The sequence below is a fragment of the Carcharhinus amblyrhynchos genome, chromosome 17 (genome assembly GCF_965287045.1).
Source record: "Carcharhinus amblyrhynchos chromosome 17, sCarAmb.v2.hapA, whole genome shotgun sequence".
Classification (NCBI taxonomy): Eukaryota; Metazoa; Chordata; class Chondrichthyes; order Carcharhiniformes; family Carcharhinidae; genus Carcharhinus; species Carcharhinus amblyrhynchos.
In genome coordinates, this window is record NC_137340.1 from 35288155 (window position 1) to 35294614 (window position 6460).

The window sequence follows — 6460 nt, forward strand, 5'->3', positions numbered from 1 at the left end:
AAATAAATGTGAGACTTTTATTCTGTATAGGCTACTGCATTTTGCAGTAATTAGTATGCTGATTATTCAATAATGTGACAGATAGAAATGACAATTTAACATCAATATTCTTTCTAGTAACATAAAATTGAAGACTAAAAAGTTTTGATTGAGGCTTGCATTGAAGTGATGGTTGTGTGATGCAGTGGACTTTATAGACTCATAAGTCTCTCCATCAAGACCAAAATGGACAAGTCTAGAAGTCCCACGCCTGAACATGGCACTTCCTGGGGATGAAAATGAGGTGATTCATGCTTTGCACATGCACATCTCACAGAGACAGCTGAAAATCTGACATCTGGGCAGCCATTTTTAAAATATATTCTTAAGGATGATTTTTCCCCATTTTTACAAACAATGCAACATAACCAACCTTCAAGATTGGTGCAGTACAGCATTATCATTTTTCCATATATACATACAAAAAGAGATCAAGAGAATACCATCACAGTTGGGTCCGATTACTCATAACAAAAGATGTCTCCAAAGACACAAAGATTTGTGCTTTGTCTGCACCTTTACAGGAATCCATCAAAGATTCTTTGACCCAAAATAATAACTGCAGAAACAAATTGCGTAACACCAATAGTTGCAAAGTGGGGAGGGTCCTCACCAGCTGTGAGTTCTCAATGGGCCATATCCTCAACCTCTACACCAAACCATCTACCCATTTCCCAACAGTGGCACAACTCCTATCAGCCAGGACAAGAGTAAAGGATACCACATAGTATACACCACAATTATAAATGCAAGGATTATAAGAAGAAAAAACTGATAAATATTGCACTGTCCTAGTGCCACACAACTTACCCAGTTTGCTCCCCAACACTCTCAAGTTCTTTAAGGATATTAAACAACTAGGATTCAATTTTGACACAGGACAGAAGCAATGTAGGTAGTCTCCCATGCACCTTGCACCCCGGGCACAGCGAGGATATAGTAGGAGCAAATCTGTGTCTTAAGCTTGGAGTGATTAAAGGAACGTGCTGAGGGGTGCATTCCGTTATAAACAAATAGATATTCTCAAAAGATAGCAGATGAAATCTACTCCAGTGCTCTTGAATTAGATCACCCCTGTCAATATGATAAATAATATCACAAAATCAAAAAAAGGTAGTAAAACAATAAAGGCTAAAGTCCAGGATTAACCATGAACTGCAGATTATGACTCCCAAGTTATTACCGTGCACAGAGAGAGGCCAAAACCATAGTAGGATTGTCGAGCAGCCTTCTGGATCTGTCAGATGTCACCCTCAGGGTAGCAGGTTAAAGTAGAGCAGAGTGCCTTTAGATAGCTCGCAGAAGTTTTCCAGCCTCATCAAAACATCTGCAACTGTTGCTATGAAAATGCACGGTTCCCAGCCAGGGCTCAGGCCTTAAAAACGGGATTCGACGCTCCCTTCAAAGTTAATACACTCAACTTTTGTATCAAGATAACTTGGCAGCCAGTTATCAAAACATTTAGCTAGGAGCTCACCCTCAGCTCCTTCTGCAGAGCAGGTCATGACGACACTCCTGGCTGTTCAGATCAATCTGCATATCTGACATACCATTTATTTGATATTCCAAGGATTGAAAACGGGCCTCAGTTGAGGAAGCTGCATTCTCAAGTAAGGATTCTTTCCTTTGCTTCAGCGAGCTTCTTATCAGTACTTTGCAGTTCAGCAATGTGAGCACTGAAATTCTGTGCCAAAAAGCCACATTTGTTATCTACAACCTTAATAAAATTGACAATCATTTTCTAGAACATCTTCAGAGTCGCTGTGTTGACAGCCTGCTTACTGACCAAATCACCATATTGAGAGTTTGGCTCCACCCTGGCTTCCTCTGACTGCTTCTTTCAATCGAGGTTTTTCATGACTTTACTCAGCATTTTGTCCTAAAACTTAGCCAGAGTTCTTCCAGGGACACAGTACGGAGTTTTGGCTCTTAGATTAGGTACTTGAGGGCTGTTCATCAGGACAAATGAAAGGATTGAAAAATGAGTAGTGCCAGAGCTTATGGAAACACAGCAGTTCCAATGGTCATTGTACAGCATTTTTAAAAGTTGGGTTCATGGAGGTAGGAATTTACTTGAATCTGTGCACCTGGCTCGGATGAAATTCCAAGCCATATTCATTACAGCAAAGTTCACCTATCATTATTTCTAACTTTAACAACTGAATATCTTCAGTAAATTTGCACATAATACAACTCAAAGGTACTTAATACCACAGGACTTCCATTCTGACTGGTAAGCTGAATATTTGTCAAAAAGTTTAAAGTTAAAGTTTATTATTAGTGTCACATGTAGGCCCACATTAACACTGCAATGAAGCCACTGTGAAAGTCCTCTAGTTGCCACACTCCCAGTGCCTTTTCGGGTACACTGAGGGAGAATTTAACATTGCCAACGCACCAGCTAGACTTTCGAGCTGTGGAAGAAAACCGAAGCACCCGGAAGAAACCCATGCAGACTCAACACAGACAGTGACCCAAGCCAGGAATCGAACCTGGGTCCCTGGCAGCATGAGTCAGCAGTACCTGCCACTGTGCCACACAGTGCCAGAGACCCGGTTACAATTCCTGTAAAACACATGAATAAAAACAGGTGCGATTCAAACATCCCATAACTTGGGACACTGATATCAAATAGATAGATATATAAGAAAAGCAACTGTTTTTTCTTTGAATGGTTAATACAGATACTATAAAAGTGTTTTAATTGCAGTTATAGCACAATAAATGTTGCTTTTTTAGGGGGAGATGGTAGTGTAGTGGTAATGTCACTGGAAATCCAGAGGCCCAGGATCTGACAACACATTTTGAAATCTCACCATTGCAATCTGTTTATGAAAGATTGCCTCAGCAATGGAGTCCAGGAACTATCATCAACTGTTGCACACCCCTTCTAGTTCATTAATGTCATTTACAGAATGAAACCTGCTCTTCTTACCTGGTCTAGCCTACATGTGACTCCAAATCCATACAAACTGGTTGACTTTTAACTTCCCTCTGAAATGGCCTGGCAAGCCATCAATTCAAGGGGCAATTAGGGATGGGCAACAAATGCTGGCCCTGCCTGCAGTGCTCCCATCCATGAAAAAATTTGTAAAACTGAGATTATTTACTGAATTCAGGGAACTGTGAAAGTACATTGTGACAGTAAGGTTTTTTAAAACTAATGTCAGTTGCATAAACACAGCACTCAAAAGCCTTTAAAAACTGTAAATTCCAGCCATGAGCACTGTTGAAGTCAATTGCCAGCAGCATTGTTTAAACTGTTTCCATTGGAGATCATTTTGAGAGTTGGAACACTTTCTCCACATGTACATATCACAATAAAAGCAGAAAAAATGAAACTTGAACAAACTAAATTAATATCTGCATTTGCTTTAAATATTGAACTAAGTTTGTGTTGAGTCTGTGAGTAGCCCACCAGTCTCCAGGAGACACTTCTTTCTGGGTTGCGTACATTCCCTTTAATCAGAATTGTATAGCCTGGAAATTCATTTGTTCTAGATTCAAATTCAACATAAAGATGCCCAAATATTGAAAACTATTTAATAAGTTTGTCTTTCTTGTGGTTACAGCCAAGGCTATCTCATTCACTATGTTCAGCCACGTGGCAGTTAGAAGAGCATTAGTCATGGAAGTGACCTGCTTGCAAGATGCATAGTATATTGAATGAGTTACTTATGGTGTGCACTCTTTATTTGTGCATCAACATTCTGTGACACAGACACACACGGATACGTGCATCTGCACCCTTATACCACTAGGTGGAGATTTCTAAGCTCCAGTGGCTGCAGATCTCCGTATCTCCACCTAAAGCATCACTGGTGAATTCTGAATTGGGCCTGTTATCTCAGATGATTAGAATATGGTGCTTAATAATGCTGCTGATGTGTCTTCAATCCCTGTACCAGTTGAGGTAGTTTTTGGGATCCGCCTCTTCTACTTTCCCCATTGTGATACTGTATCCTTGCATCATCGAGCCATGATTAGTGATCCTCAAAAAACCAAAGACAATACATAAAAGAAAGAGAGGGTACATTCTGAGGAAAATTTGCTTTGTCTTTATTTTCTGTAAAGATGGGCAAAGGATGTTCCACTGGTATTACATCGAATATACAGAACAGAAGTAGGCCATTTGTTCCAAATAGTTTGAGGCTATTTATACTCCATATAAGTAATAGTAGATTGTTTCAGCAAGTGATTTTTTTTTTACTTTAATTAGTATGAAGCAAAAAAGAGTTTATTACTTTTTTGTAAATAAGAATCTTGCTATGATGTGTTGTAACATTAACTTGAGCAACAGGTGTGCCCTCAGAGCTCCTGTTTCTACTTACAGAATACTGTCTTTGACTTTACATTAGATCTATTCATTATAAAATGGCTGTCTTTTATACATACTGTATATATATAAAATTCCCAATCATATAATTTACTGTTGTGTGATACAGCATTATAATATTTACATTCACACCTTTCCGCAGAGTTGCATCTCTCTGTAACTTGCCAGTCTAATCTATGTATCTTCCACTACACCTTGCCAATTAAATTTTGCTGTCTAGCATTCTATCTCGATGGCTCTTACTGGCTTCCACTTTTGTTTTTCACTGTGTATGATAATGCTAACCTTTTTATGAATGCATCAGCTACTTTATTTCTCCACTCTTCAACATATTGAAATCAATTTCAATTGCCACCAGCGTATAACATGGCTGTGTAGCTGTGTTCGACTGAGCATGTTCCCCAATAGCCACTTAGAGTCATAGATCATGGATCCAAAGATATTTACAGCTCAGAAGGAGGCCATTCAGACTATCACATCCACAGTGGTCAACAAAGATCTGACTACGCTAATCCCATTTTCCAGCGCTTGGCCCATAGCCCAGGAGGTTATGGCAGCGTAAATAAATATCTAAATACTTCTGAAGAGTTATGAGAGTTTCTGTCTCAACCAAAGGGTGGGAGCCCTTTCAGACTCCCACTAGCCAACAAGTGAAAACATTTCTCCTGAACCCTCTTGGCTTTCTATCTGTTACCTTAAATCTATGCCCCCATGTCCTAAAATACTGTTTGTTTTCTTTTCACTAAATTGTGGTTTAATTTATTGCATTATTACTTTTTAGACTCAGTTAATTATGCATTATTTGCATTTAACAAGATTGACTGATGCAAAACAATTTTGAAAGTGAACAATTTGTCTCAAAAAAAGAAGTGATTATTGCCACAGTGAGTATCCAATGGAGTGAACAACTGGAGATGAAAACAGACAACCAGCATCTGATGCCAATATTTTCAGATTGTTTTCAATGTGTTCTTCCAGCAAAATATCTCTGCTGTTATTACAGACTCGTAAAATTATCTCTAATATGAGATGTGCGTGCATGTGGGCGGCATGATGGCACAGTGATTAGCACTGCTGCCTCACAGCGCCAGAGACCTGGGCTCAATTCCAGCCTCGGGTCACTGTCTGTGTGGAGTTTGCATTTTCTCTCCACATCTCTGTGGGATTCCTCCAGGTGCTCCGGTTTCCTCCCACAGTCCAAAGATGTGCAAGTTAGGTAGATAGGCCATGTCAGGGGGCCTAGCTAGAGTAAATGCATGGGGTTATTAGAGATAGGCCCTGCATTGGATTGTGGTCAGTGCAGATCAATGAGCTGAATGGCCTCCTTCTGCACTGTAGAGATTCTATTTAATAGAAGTACTTATGTCTACATCAATGGACAAAAGATACAAATGAAGGAAAGGAAATAAATTTAAAGGTTCAGGTGAGAAGAAATTTATAAATTTAAAGGGAAAAGTCAAGATTATAGAGCTATGTTGTGATTGAAGTGTATGGAAGAGACAGTGAGTCTAATGATAACAGTGTGTCTGTGAGTAAAGTCAAATCTGGGAGACATGATCAGTTCAAATTAAAGTCACTTTATCTGAATGCACAAAGTATTCATAATTAGATAGACAAACTTATGGCACAAATTGAGATAAATGGCTTTGCTCTAATTAGCCATTACAGAGTCACGGTTGGATGGTGACCAAATTCGGGAGCTAAATATTAAAGTATTTGATGTTTTGGAAAGACAGCCAAAATGGGAAAAGGGTAGGGGTAGTAGCCCCGTCTATAAAGCATTTGACATCAGCACAAAAGAGCAGGAAGTAGAATTAATATAAGTGGAGATAAAAGATAGCAAGGGGAAACACAGAGGGGGGTTCAATTTTTAACATCCCCCCACTCCTCCTGCAGCAGAACCTATACTAGAAGAAGTTTCAGAATGAATGATTGCAGTAATTCAAGTGTCATCCAAATAAATGCAATCTCAACCCAGGCATCATTTCCATTTTTACTTTTATGGCCTACCACTCAAATTTCTAATAAAACAAGGTGACAAAGCTAACTTGTCATCTTCCTGTGCTGTCATCATAAATAAAAACG